A 19472-nucleotide genomic window follows, 5' to 3' on the forward strand; every position below is an offset into this window, starting at 1 on the left:
ACTAAAATGATCAAAGTGTTAACTGAGAAATTTGGATAAGGTTCTTCCTCCACTCCTGTCAAGAGTGAACTACTTGTAATTGAGGAAGAATCTAAAGCTCATGAAGTTGTTGTTACTTTGAGCACCGAGTTGCCAAAAGGTAAAATTTTGAAAAGGAAGAAACAGGACTCATCACAAGTATCACCAACTCCTCCAACAAAGCGACCTAATACTAGATCATCTGTAGTGTCACCGAGTAAGAAGTAGAAAAATGTCGCAATGCCTAAGGTCACTAGGACTTATAAGAAAACACCTCGGAGACTCATTCTGAGTAAAGAATCTAGTGACACCGAATCTGAAGATGCAAGAAAATTTCAGATTGTTAAGAGCAAAAAGGAAGAAGTACATAGTGTTGATAAATTTTGTGCTAATCTGAAACAATATGGTGGATTTGGAGCTTTTAGATATGTGAAATATGATTCTAGAAATGAAGATGAAAAGAGGAAATAGAAGAAGTAGTAGTATGTACACTACTTAAATTCTGAATAGTCCCATTGGAAGTGACTGATTTCCTTCCTAAAACATTGTATTCACATATTGACACCAGGTGGTAATATTCTATGGACTCAGAGAAACAGGTCAGAGAAAGAGTTTTGGTATATCTCTTTCCAAACATGTTGGTAGATGACATTAAAGAAAATTTAAAGACCTCACAGACAAACTTTCAAGTAAAGCAAAGACCATTGAAAATGATGAACGGTCTTTATCTTGAAGTCGAGAATGAAACTAAGGAAAAATGGCAAGAAATATTCTGACTCAAGAATGATGAACCTCATGTTGAACCTCAAAGTGCAGTTGAAATAGTTGACATCACTGAACAAGATCCTACTAAAACTATTCAATTAGATGAGGATGTCATGGCTTCTGAGGATCAAGGACAAGAAATGATAGAAGGCAATGCCTATGCCAAACTGGTATCCAATGAATCAGTTTTGGAACAAGTCAATTCATATCCTCCAGTCACTCAACAAGTCCCAACTGAGCATCCTAAGGATACCAATCAAGGGAAAGGGGGTCAACAGTCTACCAAAGGAGAATCTACTTCTCAGACCACTGGGGAACAAACTTCTCAAGCACCTGCAAGCACAGAAACTGCTGCCACCGAGACCCCAAGCATAGAAGCACCAAAGGACACAACAGAGGCTACAGGAACCGACAAAAGTGTTGCCTCTACCGAGCAACCTACTGAGGGTAAACAAGCCTCCCAAGCCATTGTACCAGTTCAACTAGTGAAAGCCTCCACCTCTAAAGAAAAGAAAATGAAAAGGCATAGTTCCAAGATAGATCTGTCTAAGCCCATTATGTTGCCAAATGTTGACATTTCTAAACTGAAAGGGCAAGCACTCATTGAATTTGGAGAGCTATGCAAAGCCAAAGATGAACAGGAAAGACAGGTGGCTATTCAGAAAAAGAACCATGTACTTCAAAAGGTTAAGGCATTATTGTTAGACATGCTACCTGAAGCTACTGTGAATAAAGATGCTTCCATCCATATGCAATTGGATGAACTCCTCACTCAATTAGAAGCATTAGAAGTAGATGCATCTGAATACCTCAGCAAGCTGAAGGATAAAGAGCTAACTGGAAAAATGATTGAAGAGGTACAAAAAGCAATTGTTGTAGGTAAAGTTAAACTTGTTGGATTCATAGCTGAGTTGTCCCCTCAACTTAAGCATATTCTTTATTTGTTTCAAAAGCTCCGTACATTCTCTTCATTCATCAAGGATATCAAAAATAAAACTGAAGTCATTGAACAAGAGATCACCAATCTCTCCAATACATTGACTATCGAGCCAAATTCTATTCAAAATTTCTACACCAAATTGCAAACTCTTATGGCTCAACAGTTGGAACTTTGAAATGAAGAGCACAAGATCAGGATGGATATAATGACTCTTTAGACATTATTCATTCCTCATCTTTCATCTGTTCAAGAGTAGATCAACCGAGCCACTCATTTATCCACTCAACCAGAGGGAAGCACACTAGATGGTCTGATCTTAGTCCTAGCTGACATTACAGCTCAGAATTCACTCATGGATAGTGTCAAGGATGCCCTCTCTACCGCTCTCACCGATGCAAGGACAAAGTATAAATCCATTTTTGACTAGTTGCCTCCACCGAATGGTAACTAGCTTTGATGTTTGTCAAAAAGGGGGAGTATAGTAGAGTATCAAAGGGGGAGTGTAGTATATAGGGGGAGTATACCAAACAGAATAGAGTATCCAAATGCACAGTTGAATTTGACAGGGGAGCAGTAAACACCAAGCAGTGATCAAAGAGCAAAGAACAAGTGCAGTACACACAGAACATTAATCACTGAGCATGCAAAATCAAAATTATGTACAGTATATTGATAAGGGGAGTATATCTAAGTATACTATTTATTGACTATTGTATATACTATCAGTTTAGTCAAATTTTGTAAGTATATAGATTTTGAGTTATGACTTTGAAAGGAGTTTTGTCAAACATTTCAAAACTAATGTCAAAATGGGAGATTGTTACTATTTACTAAGTTGTCATTAGTTTTATATCTAAAGTCATACTATATACTCTAGTCGGTTAATACTATCAGAACATTCAATCGATAAGCACTAAAGCAGTCGGTTATAGAAGATAAAAGTCACAGAGTCTAGTATACACTGAGTTGTCTATCGAGTAACACTCTATGTCTACCGAGTAGCAAAATGTTATACCGAGTGAACACACACCGAGTGAAAATGTGTTACCAGATTCATTAAACTTGGACACATGTGTGGAAACGTGTTACAAGATCAAGGAACAAAGAACCGTTATCACATAGGAAATTGCACCTTAAAGATTTTGTACAATCTTGAGGTCATCTATCCAATGAAATATTTTGTATAGTTATTCATTCGATGAATCTTGCTTGTAAGATCGATGCATGAACATAATCACCGTCATAAGAGATCTATTTATACAGCATGAATTGAGGATCAATAGGTGAGAAGAAAGCAAGACATATGTGAAAAGAAAAATCATGGGAAAGAACTGAGTGTTATGATTGTTGCAGATATACAGAGGTCACCGAGAAGGATTTCAGAGAATAGTCAAGGAATAGAGTAAACAGAAAGGTTTACCGAGTTAATCTATGGATTACCAAGGTATGCTATAAGCAAGGTAATCTCATTTTGAGCACATAGAATCTGCTATAACATTTCAGATGTAAAGTTGCAGATATTTGTAAAGATTTTATTGTAATATTTTGAGTTGTAAGGGAAACCTTTAACAGGGTAAAAGACTCTGACAAAGTCTAGAAATTGTAAAGCCTTTAACCAGGTGCAACATTTAGTTTAAGTGTTGTAAAATCCTTTAGCAAGATAGATCTAAAGATATTGATATTCCTAATAGGGTAAGCTATCAGAAATAGCTAAACATGTAGCTCTAACCGAGCACCCTTTAGTATTGCAGTAGTGAAGTTGTGGGTGCCATCCCCACCGCAGTTTTTCTCTCTAACCAAGAGTTTCTGCATAACCAAAATATATGTGTTATGGAGTGAATCATGTATGATTGTTATTTATTTGTTTTAGCATTATATTATGTTTTAGCAATATTCAGTTTATGCTTAACAATAAATTTATTGTTGAAGAAAGGATTTGAAGTACTGATTCACCCCTCCCCTCTCAGTACATTAGCTTTCCATATTGGACCTAACAGATCCTTCTCTTATTAATTTTAAAAGTTATTGATTCTACATTGTTTAAGTGCACATGTTTTTTATCACCAAAAATAATATTAGAACAAGTGGCTTGCATCAACATTGCATGTATGCTCAACTTTGGCTCTTGTCTTGAGCTGGGGCTTTGTGCATAACTTTTGTTTGGTTATGGGTGCTAGGATTTCCATAATGTTTGTTGTTGGATTCTATAGTTTTATTCCTACTTGGTGGTTGGTGACTAGGGCATTTTTGGCCATCCCCAAAGGGTTTACTCTTTTTTTTTTCCTCCAAGGTTTCTTTTCTTTCCCCTAAGCCTCTGGGTTTTAGGGTGGGTATTGAGGGGGTTTCTTATCTCCTCTGCTTATTTTCTTCTACGGCTTGGTTTTTCTAGCCTCTCTTATTCTATATTTATGGAAGGACTTCTATGTAAGGGTCCCTACAACTATTTGTACAATTTATTTGGATGTTGGTGGTGTTTAAGTAGGGTTGGTTTTTTTAGGTATTGGATCTACTAATTTGTTGTTGTATCTTCCTTCCATACTTTTCCAAAGTTTGTTCGAGGAAGATCTGGTGGTGGCTCCTACTATTCTCTTAACGACTTCTTAGCTTGGCCTTTTTTAATGCAGGACCTACTGGTTGTTGCTACTATTTACTGCTTCCCTTCCTCAGATTCTTAGTTCATTCAAGGTAGATCTAGTGGTAGTTCCTTATGTTCTCTCTCTGGCTTCTCAGTTTACTAATGTAGGTACTTGTGAAGAGGTTTTGTCTTCTTTCTCTTTTTAGGTCTATGTGTCTAATAAATAGTTTACGTTAGATGGTTACTTATTTTGGACAAAAGGTTGTTTAAATGTATTTGTTTGGTTATTACGCTACTCAACCTAGGTTTTTTTATATTTGTGTTCAATTTTTGTAGTTGGGTGTTAATTTTGTCAAGGTTGTTTCATTTTTGTCTTAGTCCTTCCTTGGATTACCTTTGAGTTTTTAATATTGACATTGATGATTGAAATGAAGCTCTTCAACTTCATTAATTATTCCATATGCCACTAAATTTTTTTTGTCAATAATTGAAGCGGAAGATTGGAATCTATAGAAAGGACTTGTAGAACCAAGCATCATAGAAAAAGTATACATTCTTATGACACATATGTATAAAAAAATATTCATTATTGATATTATCCTTTTGATATTCTTAATATTAACATTGAAAATATTATTTCCTATGTTTTGTTCCAAATAAAAATATTTAAAAAATTTCAATAAAACATATTTTTTCTATTCCTTTGAAACCTTATTAATTCTCTTGCATGAACCTAGCCCCAATACAATTTGGACTAGCAGTGGATTTCTATATTTTGTTATATGGACATGTGTGTGTGTGTGTGTGTGTGCGCGCGCGCGTGCATGTGTCAGTTGTGAACCTTGATGCTAATATTCTTGAATCTAATTATTATCTTTATTATAATATTTATAATTTAATACATTGATTTTTTTTAGATTAACCTAGACTAATAACATGTTGGGTACTTATGTGAGGTTTTTCGTTGGTTGCAAGTATGAGGGTGCAATATGGAGTAGATTTTGTGGTATCATTGGTGAGAGGAAAATATATTACTACCATCCACTATGTCAAGATCTTACATTTCTTTGCCAAACCTTAGATTATTACAATCTAGTCGAATTGTACTTGTAATTTTCAATAAATTTATTAGGTAGATAAGTGAGGCTAGTCGAAATTATTTTAGGCTACCGTTTAACCCTAAGATCCTAGACATTCAATCGCCATTATTTATTCATTTCTTACTATGCCTACATGAAATTGATAATAAATTAATTTAGTTCTAAATAAATTATAGGCATTGAGTAATAATATGATGCTAGAATCCTCAAGAATACTTATTTGGATAGATAAATAAGTAAAAGAGTATGTGTGCATCATTGAATATGGCAAAATAAATAAACTATACATATAAATTAAATTAGCTAAATGCCTACCAATAAAAAATTCATGCAATCCATGTCCATTTAATATAATACATAAATAAGTACTAAGTGAAAACATTTATAAATAATTAATTTTATACATCACATTAAAATGAGAGAATTAGACAAATAAAAATATAAATCTAACTGTGATGCCAACAAATGCATAACGAAAGAACAATACAAATATAAGAAGAAGCATGTCCAAGAAAACAAAAGAAAGAAAAAATGAAGAACATGTTGGGAAACAAAGGGCCATAGAGAGGAAAAGCAAGAAATTAATTATAGAGAAATTGTTAAATATCTGCGCAACTGAGAGGGAGGGTGAATCAATTGACAACTTAAATCTTTCCTTAATTCTTTCACAAATCTAGAATAACCAACAAAATTAAGTAAAGAAGATATAACATAAAAATACATACACAAAATAGATCACACAATGAACACCAAATATGACATGGGAAACCCAAGAAGGAAGAAACCACAAAGAATGTTAGTTCTCAATATATAACACCAGTTAAGGTGATTTTTAGAAAGGGTGGATCACTACCAGAAAGGATCACTGTCGAAGGGCTCATTGCCAAGAAAGGCTCATTGTCGGAGGGCTCACTACCCAGAAAGAATCACTACTGAAGGAAGAAGAAAGAAAAGAGAATCCACCACTAAAACATAAACTGCAATGTTGAAACTACTTTTGGTGACTCTGAACAACACACTTTGTATATCAACATCAATCAAATTTTCCTTTTCAATCTCGCACATCTTCTATGTCTCAACACAATCAAATAATCTTCTTATATATATTGTCTCCAGGAAATATAATCTTCTAAGTCAACCAAACATAGATTCAAAATAGGTCATTACTAAACATTCTGGTGGTGGGAAGGAATGAGAAGTAGACCATCCCAGCACACACTTCATTGGTCAAATCAACACATTACATCCATCACAAGTCTCAGACCCAAATCATGATACATATGCTACAAAAAAACCACTACTCAATCTCCAATTTTGGATTAAACCAAACCCAAAATAGCACTACCCAACTTAGCAAAAATAAGAATAAAACAAAGATACTAATGAATACAATCGATTAAGACCATATTCAATAAATAGTGAAATCCAGATCACCATCATCACAAACAATCAGTAGTGAATATAAGCTATAACACAACTTCTGAAGCACCAAACATTTTAGGAAAACATCTTTTGAATCACCAGCTCTCAAAACAATATGTTGACATCAATGACAACCATTAATGACAACCATCGACATCACATTTGCAACAATCTCCCCCTTTGTCATTAATGGAAACATCCATCAACAAAAAACATACAACTCTCTCTGCAACATCAAATCAATGTTTCTACAACATCTCAAAATCTCTCCCCCTTTGACATCAAGGACAAAGGAAGGCACAACTCCCCCTAATAAACTCACTCTACGCCCCCTAAGAGGAAGGACCCAAGCATTAGTCTAGATGAGAATATTAAGGCAGTTCACTGGACTAATGCACATCAAAATGTATAGCAGTTCAAATTAGGAAGGGGCAATACCCCTAACTTCTATTGAAGATACTCAAAAGTATCCTTGCACAATTCCTTTGTGAATATATTTGCAATCTTCTCTTTTTTAGGGTACATACTCAAGCTTTAATTTTTTTTCCAACACCTTTTCCCTCAACAAGTGATAACAAATAGATATATACTTTATTCTGGAATGTTGTAGCAATTCTTAGAAATGTCTATTCCACTAGTGTTATCACACATTATTGAGATAGGTTCATTAAACAATACACTGATATCCTTCAAAGTTTACTTCATTCATAATATCTGAGTGCAATATGAAGATGCCACAATATATTCTTCTTTTGTTGTAGATAAAGATACGAAATCTTGCTTCTTACTTGACCAAGCAACCAACTAGGAGCCAAGAAAGAATGCTCCACTACTTGTACTTTTCCTGTCATCAACACTTCCGGCCCAATATGCATATGTATAAGTTGTCAAATTGAAATCTGAATTTTTGGGATACCACAAACCAAACTCTTCTATCCCTTTTAAATATCTGAAAATTCTTTTCACTGCCACAGCATGTTATTCTTTTGGTTCTTGCTGAAATATAGCAACCAAATAAACTACATACATGATATCTGGTCTGGTAGTAGTCAAATATAACAATCCTCCAATCATTTATCTCTACTAAGTTGCATCAGCTTTAGGGGATTTATCATTTTTTGTTAACTTACATCCAGTGGTCATAGGTATCCACACTAGCTTGGAATTCTCTAACCCAAACTTCTTCAACAATTATTTAATGTGTTTAGACTGAGAAATAAAAGTTTCTTTTTTATTCTGATTAACTTGCAAACTAAGAAATAAATTTAACTCACTGATCATCGACATCTCAAATTCCTTTTCATCTCATTAGCAAACTTCCTGCACATGACTTCATTTCCTCCAAACATTATGTCATCAACATATACTACAACAATCAAGATTTGATCTGATATTATAGACTTGAAATTCGTCTTGTACAAGAAACTAAAATGTCCTCTGAAAAACTTATGAAAATGAAGTTGGTTGTTTTCAAGGATTGTGGTGTTCACTGTTGTGCCGCAGACGGAGCGTCTGGGGGTATTGCTACCTTTTGGAATCCTATGATGATTCAAGGGTCGGCTATTATTTCCAGACCAAATCATATTTCTACCAGAGTCACTAATCTTTTGGATGGTTCCTCATGTATTATTTCCAATATTTATGCTCCTAGCAGTAGGAATGTCGGAAAGATTCTATGAACTTCTTTGGTGAATTATAGATAGCTATTCAGTAATGAGAAGTGAATATTGATAGGGACTATTAACTCCCCAATTTCAAACCTGGAAAAGAGGGGTGGGGTCCCGATTTGTGAAGAAAGTAAATGAGAATTGTTAGATCTCATTAATGCTTTAGGGTTGTTGGATCTAGATCTTGGTAGTTCCAAGTTTACTTGGTCTAATAGAAGTAGTGGTTCGGAACTTATCCAAGTAAGATTGGACAGAGGTCTCATTTATCCTAATTGGCTGATAGATTTCTCTTGTAATTTATCTTCTCTATCTAGGATTGGTTCCTACCATTTCCCAATTTCTTTGAGTATCTTCTCCCTAAACAAGAGAAAGGCCTTCCCTTTTAGATTTAAAAAATGTGGACCCATAACCTTGATTTATATGATAAAATCATTGATTGGTGGGATATCAATATCCATGGGATGACTATGTACAGAGTGGCTAAAAAGTTGGCTAATGTTAAAGCTAATGTCTAGAAATGGAACAAGACCCCCTTTGGTAACATCTTCTAGTTGAAACATTCATTGAAGAGGGAACTTGATGATATTCAATAGCAAATTCAAAACAAAGGTTATTGCCCTCAAATTATGGATAAAGAAGTGGAAATCCTTATAAAATTGCATGATATTATTTCTAAAGAGGATGAGTATTGGAAACAAAGATCTAGAGGCATCTAGCTCAAAAATGGGGATCGAAATACCAATTTTTTTCATATGACTACTCTCAAGCATAGAGCTTCCAATAGAATTAAGAGGACCTCCATCAGTAATAAATGGATTGATAAGTAGGAGGAGATGTGTTCTAAAGATGTTCGATATTTCTTTGCTCTCTTGTTTGATGATGGTTCCTTAGACCTGGTGGCACAGGAAGAGATTCTTAATGAGATCCTAACATGTATTTCCCAAGATATGAATAAAGAGCTCTCTAGAATCCCCTCTATTGAGGAGGTTAGGGAAGCGGTTTTGTCCTTTGAAGGAAACAAAGTTTCGGGTCTAGATGGATTTCCTATGTTCTTTTTCCAACTTTTCTAGAATATTATGGGGGAGGATTTTGTGAACACTGCTAAGAAATTCTTTGGTTCTTGATCCCTCCTAAAAGAGCTCAATGCTACTTTTATTGTGTTAATTCATAAGAAGCAAGATGCTAGTTGCTTTCAGGAATTTAGAACTATCAATTTACGCAATTCTATCTATAAGGTCTTCTCCAAAATTTTGGTTTTAAGATTGAAGATTATTCTTCCTTTTTTTATTTTGAAGCAACAAAATGGTTTTGTGCTGAGGCGACAAATTTTGGACTCTATTTTTTTGGTTCATGAGAACATCCACTCTCTTTTGGTTAATAAAAACCTGGTTTTTTGCTGAAGTTGGATTTATTGAAAGCCTATGACAAGGTTGACTAGAGGTTTCTTATTAGGATGCTTTAGGCCTTTGGTTTTGGTGACCATTTTATTCAGTTGGTTAATCAATGTGTTTTCACCCCTAAATTTTCGATGTTGATCAATGACTCTATCGAGATTTCTTTTGGCTTCCAAAGGCCTTAAGAAGGGGGACCCCATTTCCCGATCTTTGTTCATCATTATGAGAGAATCTCTTGGTAAGATTATTCATAGAGAGGTTTGGAATGGTAGGCTCAAAGGTCTCTGACCCTCTTCAGAACTTCAAATTTGCTTGCATCAATAGTTCATTGATGATACTTTGGTGATGGGGGAGAGCACAGTTTCTGAGGCCAAAATATTGAAGCAACTTCTATCTCTATATGAAAAAGGTTCGGATCAGAGGATTAGTCTCCCCAAAAGTTTCATCTTCTTCTTGAACACCTCTAATCACAGGAAAATTAAAATTGCTAAAACTCTAGGGTGTAAGTTGGCATCCCTTCCGGATACTTATTTGGGGCTTCCCCTTTGTTTGGGTCCTACTCTGGATTCTTTTTGGTCCAGTCAGATTGATCAATTCCAGAACAACTTGCTGGATGGAAAGGTACTCTTCTAAGCCAAGATGGTAAGCTTCAATTGATTAAATTTTCTCTGCAAAATCTACCGGTTTATGCTATGAGCCTTTTTAAAATTCCTACAAAATTTGCTGACCGGATGGAGAAAATCCACAAGAACTTTTTGTGGACTGGTACAGAAATTAAAAATTACCTTCATCTTATTGCCTGGGATCAAGTTTTCCTTCCTAATAAGCTTGGAGGTCTTTCCATTAGACATATCCGAGATTTCAATCAAGCCTTACTAGTTAAACAGTTGTGGAGAACCCTTACAGAATCTAATGAATGGTTTTCTATCATCCACAACAAATGCCTTGGCCCAATCCACTATGTTCAAGATGTTTTGGAAGGTTATTGTCTCCCTCAGGATGCCTCTAGCCTTTGGATGAACATTCTTAACACAATGTCTTTAATTGTTAAAGGATCTAAATGGTTTCTTAGTAACAGTCAAAAAATTTGATTCTGGGAAGATTGGTGGGTGAGTGATTGTCCTTTGAGGGATTTTCTTTGGGCTCCTCACTTCATAGAGATTTGCAAGGAACAAGTTGGACACTGGGTTATTGATTACATTCAAAATGGTAGATGGATTGACCTTTCTAGTGTTGATTCACTGCTTCAACCTCTCCAGAAGTGGCTTTTGGGTATCCATATTACTTCCATCCCTGTTGAGGATTCTCTAGTCCAGGAAGGATCTTCTGCTAGAGGCTTTTCTGTTTCTTCGGCTTTTGCTCTGTTGTCTAGATCTTTTGCTCGAGCTCCTTTTTGGTCCTGTCTCTGGAATAAATTATTGATTCCCAAAATCAATATTTTCTTCTAGCTCTTCATGCAAAAGAAGGTGCTCTCTATTGAAAATGTGTGCAGAAGAGGGATGTCTATGCCTAACTATTGTTTTCTGTGTAAGGAGTCCGCTGAAAATGTAGCTCATTTGTTAATGCATTCTCCTTTTGTCAGGGATATTTGGGCACACTTTTTTAATCTCTGGGGCATTAGTTGGTGCTTCTCTCTTTGATTACTAGAGTGTTGGTCCCAACGGATTTTCATTTCTGATAATCATTCTCTTAAGAGTGTTATGGAGTTTTATTCTCCCTCATGTCTCCTGGGATATGTGGAAGGTAATGAATAATCATATTTTCAGACAAGAAATCTTCTTGCATCCTGGTGGCCTGTTGTATTCAGATCAAAATTAAGGATAATTTTATTTCATGCTGTCCCTCCCATAAGCTTGAACTTGCCATTCCGAATTCTGATTTGGATTGGAACATAATTAACAAATGGCACATTGACTGGGATATCTCCAAACCAACTATTAAGATAAAGCATACCAGACCTAACATTGCTTGGGTTGCACCTCCTAGAGGGTGGATCAAAATTAATGTTGATGGGGTAGCCAAGGGAAATCCTAGGCTGAAAGGTTGTGTGGGAGTTTCTCGTGATCACAATGGTAGGCTTGTCCTAGTAGTGGAACTCCCATTGGGTACTCAGACAAACCACTTTTTGATGTAGAGAGGATGGTCACTCCTATTGGGTTTTCTCACTCTTGATGTCTCCTTAGGTTGTCTCTTGAACCATCTAATGGTTCCACTGTTTCCAACCTTCCAAAGGTTGTAGGGCCACCCTTACTGACCTTCCCAAGGTCTTATGACTAAGGTGATCACCCCTAGACTTCTGAGTGTCCAACACACCTTAAGTGAGACTCTCCAACCCAACACCTACTCACACCTTCACCATGAGCCAACCTCCTCCACAATAGGATCACCATTCCCAAATCAAATAGGGTTGATTTTCTTTTGGTTTTTGAACCCTATCCCTTCATCTAGGTCTCTGGAGATTACCGATTCCAAGCTTAAGGGTTAAATTGCTCTTTTAGTCCTACTAGGAGTCCTAGTCCAATTAGCCCTACCGGTGAGGTATTTTGCACTTATCTTCCAGAAGTCCTACACATCGATATGAACTCTTTATCTTTTCTAATACCCTTTTGGAAGATTCATACAATATCTTAGAATTGGATTTGGGTTTGGTCTCTAACCCACCTAACCCTTTTTAGGCCTAATTCCCTCCTTTTAAGCCTAGAAAATAGGGTTTTGCTCAAATGTCCTCACCAGTCTGTTTGGCCAAGGATTCTGATGATTTTTTTAGGTCTATATACCCATGAGGATGTCTAATACAATCTGATATCAAATCCATCCAATGGATTTACCCATTTAGGGCCTACTGTCCATGGTCCCCATTGATTGCCAACTCAACGTGCCAAGCCTAGGGTATGGTGGCAAATCCAGAGTGTAGCCTCCCTTGTCTTAAAAAAAAACTGCACACATAATTTACAAGGTCTCCTATAATTCCACAAGGTTTTAGTACAAGGTTCCACCATGGAATGCTAGGATTGAGCCATAGAGTATTCAAACCCTTGTTTTAAGCTCTTTAGGACCCGCCTGCAACAAAATTGATAAAACTTACAAACAATAACACTTCAAATCCTCAAATCACCATAAAATGGAAGACAAGTCTCTATTCTAACAATTCATATCTTGGTCTAGGCTTGGAAGTTTGTACAGACCGTACAATACCAATGAAAACTCAATGCAATTTGCTGAAAACACAAACTTTGAAGGCTAAAACTTACTCTCCTTAATTCAATTCTTCAACCAACATTCTCATCGGTTGTCCCAAGCCTTATATCGGCCTTGGGTTGGTTACAAGTGTCTCTTAACTAAAAAATACAACCAACTAGCCATTGGTGTTTAGAAAATGCAAAAGTTGCAAAGTTGCTATGAGCAACTTTTTGCAACTTTTACAAAGTTGAGCAACTTTTGTCCAAATCAAACCTAGATCACTTCTAAAGGTTAAAATGACCTTAAAACCACTATACAACAAAAACTATCCTACTCTAACACAAAAATCAACTTATTGTACCAAGTACTCTTCCTAGCACCCTTAAGAGCCCATATGCCAACATTGGCCAATCAATGACTCCTAGGGTCCTTACAAACTTCTAATTACTTATTCAAAAACCTAATGACCTTATTATAAACCAAAATCACATGATTCCAAACTCCTGGAACCTACACAAAAAAATTGCTCAAGTTCTTCTGCACCATGCTCTGGGGGGTAAGAAGAACTCAAGTCTCTTGAGTGGATAAAGCTAGGATAGTGGTACCATGTTGTATGATATCTCTCTCGGATATCCATGTAGCTTCTGACTCTGGTAGCCCTGTCCATTTGATCACATAGTCTTTATAGACTCCTTTCCTACTCTTTTTCACAACCTTAGAATCCAAAATGAATTCCAATGTGACCAATTGGTCTAGAGGTAAATCTTGTAACCAATCTAGATCTTCCATATCAGTAGGTTCTTCTTGACTTGTTGCTATCTGAGACCATTTGTATGGATACAAATTACATACATTGAAGATTGGGGATATGCCTAAGTTTGGAGGTAACTATAACTCATATGCATTATTGCCAAATTTATGCATCACCTTAAGAGGTCCATTCTTCTTCATGCATAGCTTACTAGGTTGTCCCTTGGGTAGCCTCTCCTTCCTCAAGTAGGCCAATACTAGATCACCTACCTTATAGTGTACTTATCTTCTTTTCTTATCTGATAATGCCTTGTACTTCTCATTTTGCTGCTACAATGTCTTCTTGACCTACTCATGTATCTCTTTTATATTTTCTGCAAAGTTTTCCCCTTGTTCACTTCTATGGTCCATAGGACTGAGGTCTCTAAGTTCCAAGATGCCCCTAGGATGACATCCATAAACAATCTCAAAGGGACTCTGACCTATACTTCTATTAACTGAGTCATTGTAGGCATACTCAACTTGACCCAATACCAAATCCCAAGCTTGTCCATGTTGTTTGGTGAGACATCTCAACAAGTTACCTAAGGATCTGTTAACCACTTTAGTTTGACCATATGATTGTGGATGGTATGCTGATGAAAAGGAAAGTTTTGTGCCTAGTTTCCTCCATAAGATTCACCAAAAGTGACTTACAAACTTAGTGTCTCTGTTGCTCACAATGCTAACTGGTAAACCATGTATCCTCACAACTTCCTTGAAGAATAACCCTGCTATGTAGGAGGCATCATTAGTGCATTTGCAAGGCACAAAGTGTGTCATCTTGTTGAATTTGTCCACTATGACAAAAACACTGTCATACCCTCTTGGTGTCTTAGGCAAGCCAAGAACAAAGTCCATGCTAAAAAATTCCCAAGGTTTGGTTGGTATGGCCAATGGCTGATATAAACATGCATTGTTGGAGGATCCCTTAGCTATCTGACATATGGGACATTGCTCCACAAACCTCCTAACATCTGACTGAAGTTTAGGCCAATGATAAAACCTTCCAACCTTCTCTAAGGTATTGTCAAGACCAAAATGTCCTCCTAAGCTGCCTTGATGCTTCTCCTTAATGATATTGTCTCTCATAGAGCACTGAGGTATGCAAAGTAAGTGTCCTTTGAACAAAAGGCCTTCCTGCAACATGAAATCAGAATATGCAACATGAAAAACATTATTAAACTTGGTGCAAACATCATATGATTCACCAAAATCCTTCTCACCTTGGTATAGATCTTTGAGTTCATTTAACCCCACACTTTGGAGCTACACTTCTTGGATAGTAAGAATTCTTCTTCTTAAGGCATCTCCTACCTTATTGGTGACTCCTTTCTTGTGTTTGATGGAAAAGGTATAAGTCTACAAGTTCTCAACCCATTTGATGTGTCTTTGATGTAACTTCTCCTGTCCATTCAAGAAGCTAAGTGCATGGTTGTCAGTATAAACTATGAATTCCTTGGGAAGTAGATAATGTCGCCATTTCTTAAGGGCTTGTACCATGGCATATAACTCTAGATCATAGGTAGAATACTTTTGTTTTGCCTCATTGAGATTCTCAGAGAAAAATGCTATCGGATGACCTTCTTGGCTCAAAACTGCTCCTACTGCCAACTTGCTAGCATCACACTCCACAGCTAAGAGTTGATTGAAATTAGGGAGCCTAAGATAAGGTAGTTCTGCTACTTTTTGTTTCAACAACTCAAACCCCTTGTCTGCTGCACTAGTCCACTTAAACTGGTATTTCATTCCTCCTTTGATGGTATCCAATATGGGTGCACATACATGACTAAACCCTCTAATAAACTTCCTATAGAATGAAGCTAATCCATGAAAAATTCTCACATCTCCTATTGATTTAGGAGTAGGCCAATGAACTATTGCATCTACCTTTGTTGGATCCATTTTCAAACAACCTCAAGAAACTACAAAACCAAGATATACTAGTTTTGTTTTGAAGAACTCACACTTGTCTAAGTTGATCATCAACTTTGCTTGATGTAGCTTCCTCAAGACCTGATCCAAATGTTTGATATGCTCCTCCCTTAACCTACTAAAAATTAGAATGTCATGAAGATAAACAATCAAAAATTTTCCAATAAACTCTACAAGCACTTCATTCATGAGTCTCATGAAAGTGCTAGGTGCATTTGTGAGCCCAAAGGGCATCACCAACCATTCATAGAGCCCCTCATTGATCGTAAAGGTTGTTTTCCACTCATATCCAGGTCTGATCCTTATTTGATAATAGCTTTATTTTAAATCCACCTTTGAAAAGTAACAAGCTCCTCCTAGGTAGTCCATTAGGTCCTCAATTCTTGGTATTGGAAACTGGTATCTGATGGTAATCTTGTTGAGGGCTCTTGAGTCAGTGCACATTCTCCATTTTCCATATTTCTTAGGTACCAAAATAGTAGGTACTACACATGGGCTTATACTATTCTTTATCAACCCCTTATCTAGCAATTATTGCACTTGTCTTGCTATTTCTTTATTTTGAGTAGGCATCATTTTGTAAGTAGCTTTTTTTGGCAAGGTAGCTCCAGGTATGAGGTCTATCTGATGGTTCACATCTCTTTATGGGGGTAAACCATCTTGTATCTCATTCACAACAATGTCTTTGTATCGGTCCAACAAGGTCTTCACTTCTTGAGGTACTACCGGTTTAGGTTTAGTCTTTGCCTCTTCTTTTGGTTTCACTATGATGGCATATCCTTGGTTCCCTTCATGCTTCAACTCTTTTAGGAACTCTTTCCCACTAAGAAACATCACACTTGAACCTACATATCTTTCTTCTCCTTGAACAACCAAAGGATCCATTTGGAACTTCCTTCCTTCCTTGGTGATAACATAAGAGTTCTTCTCCCCATCATGTATGGCTTTGACATCATATTTCCAAGGGCATCCAAGCAACAAATGGCATGCATCCATAGGTAATATATCACATAGTACTCTATCCTTATACACTCCAATTTCAAAATCTATCCAAGATTTCTCATCAACTAACACATGTTGTCCTTTACTCAACCATGATACCTTATAGGGATTGGGGTGTGGCAACATTTTTGTTGGTGTAAATAATTATTCATCTTGGATATTATTACACTTACTTAAGTTTACTTAGGATAATGCATTTCAGTAGTTTGGGTATGAGACACTTGGGTGTTTGTGCCACATTGTGATAGTGTGTGTAGGAGAAATTCCACCTTTTATGGTGTTGATCTTGTTGTTACACTCCACATTCAGTGGGTGATCCACCTCATGTGGACTATTATATTATTTCTCCTACCTACCCACACCTATTTCCTACCTACCCTTGTTTCTTATTGAGCCACATGTCATGTTTGTGTGCTCACATATCCCTAGCCTTGCTTATATAAGCAAGCTCATCTACATTGTATGTAACTATTGAATTATGATTATTGATCATTTTCTATTGATGAGAATACAGTTTATTCTTATCCCATATTATGTCTCTATTTTGTACATTTCATTGAGCTCTTGATCTTGGCAAAATCTCACATGGTATCAGAGCCATTGGGGCTTCATTGATTCGTCTTGAAGAGGCATTATTGCGACGTCAAAAGGTAGATCTGAGGAGCAGCATCTTTTGGAGGCGTCCTAGACCAGATCCGATCCCGCCATTGCGTCCAGAAGGCCGTTTCCATGCATTTTGGTTATAAAGTCGGCCTATTTTGGTGAGAAAATTTTTTTTGCCAATTTTGCTAGTATTGTACGGATTTCCAAATTTTTTATTATTTTTCGAAAAAAAAAAATTCATTTTCTTAAAGTAATTTTTCGAAAAATCAAAATCAAAAAAAAAATTGAGAAAAAATTTTGAAAAAATAAAAAATTTAAAAAAAAAAAAAAAAAGGGAGTTTTTGTTTGGGGGTCCGCAGACCCCCCCGTACATAGTACCTACGTGTCGCAGGTTTTGTAGGGCCGCCATACCTCCGAGCAGCCAAAGACCTATGCTGAGATCCGTGCTGCCACCGCCGCTGCTGTGTCTCCTCCGGCGACCGCAGCCACCTCCCACCGTGCCCATCTACCCAACGCTGCCGTCGATCGTTTTGTCCCCGCCGGCACCCACAGTCACCGGCGTCCAGGTCACCTCCCACCGGCCGCTTCACCTGCACACCACTGGCAGAGATCTCCCGGCAACCTTGACTCCCGGCCAGCTGGGATCTTCCTCTCCGGCAACACCTCCCTCTGCCGGCAACCGTCCAATCACCTCCGACATCGCCACGCTGACACCCAGTCAGCATACAGACCCCGCCACGTGGCTCTCAAATAGCCCTCCGTATGCCACACCATTGTGCAACATCGACAATACGGCTTGCACAGTCACTGTGCCACGCAGTTCATCCGTACAGTGCCACATCAGCATTTGTACTACACAATCATCTGCAAAGTCAGCAGTCCGTATAGTACGGACGCCCAGTCAGCAGGGAGACAAAGTTTTGCGACGGTCATACGACTATCAAATTTAACATAGTGACTTGCTGACATCAGCGCCACATCATCATTTTTCAAAAATTTTGTAGGCCCCTCTCATTTGCATTTTTTATTTTGCAGTTCAACTTCAAATGGCCATAACTTGCTCATTTTTGCTCCTTTTTGGGTGCAATTTTTTTGAAATGGGCTAGAATTTTGTGCTCTCCACAGTGGTGAAGAAATTTTTTGATTTTGATGCATTGATTTTTCAGAAAATGCAGTTTTTGGTGACTGTACCTGAGTAATCCCAGTTTTTGCAACTTCAGAGGCTTCGTTTGGGGTCATACGACCTCCTTTTCAGGTGCTGTTTTTTTTGAAAGTGCATATTTTTTTGTCTACTTTCACATGATGCTATCAGATTGATTCCATTGTAAGTAGAAATTGTACTTTCAGATTTTGGCCTTTTTTGGCTCTCTTGGTACTTGTATATTTGTTTGAATCTCAGTTAGATTCATTGCACTATTGATTGAAGTCTCTTGTATCTCATTTGAGAAGTTGTAAAATTTGCATCATAAGTCCACTTTGCCTTGTTTTGCAAGTGGCTCATTGTAATCGCACTAAGTATAAAGTGCCAAAATCATCACTTTGGGGGGGGTACTTTGATTGAGTGAATTTGGGGGGGTGTCTCTTGTGCTTTTGTGCTCTTGTGTTCCTTCCTTTTTGCTGCTATGGGTTCTTCTAAGTTTCCTTTCTTAACTCCTCATAATTATGCTACTTGGAAAATTGATGCATGGAGTAAACTTATGGAAAAAGGACTAACTCATTATATTGATGGAACTATTGTTGCTCCCGCTGATCCTAAGGTTGATCCAGTTGGTCACTTGAATTGGCTCACTAAAAATATCATGGCAATTGGTACCTTAAGAAAGTATGTATCAAAGGATCTCATTTTTCATATTGAGAAATGTACTCTAATCAAGGATGCTTGGCAAAAGTTTCAAGACTTGTATGGTCAAGTTGATGAGATTAGGGGATATCAAATTGATAGTGATCTCACCATGTTAGATCCCAAGAACTTTGATACTATACAAGATTATGTCACTAAGGCAAATGAGTTGAGGGCACAACTCAAAGATTGTGGCATTGATAAGAAGGATACTCAATTGATATTCAACTTGATAGGCAAGC

The sequence above is a fragment of the Cryptomeria japonica genome, chromosome 8 (genome assembly GCF_030272615.1).
Source record: "Cryptomeria japonica chromosome 8, Sugi_1.0, whole genome shotgun sequence".
Lineage (NCBI taxonomy): Eukaryota > Viridiplantae > Streptophyta > Pinopsida > Cupressales > Cupressaceae > Cryptomeria > Cryptomeria japonica.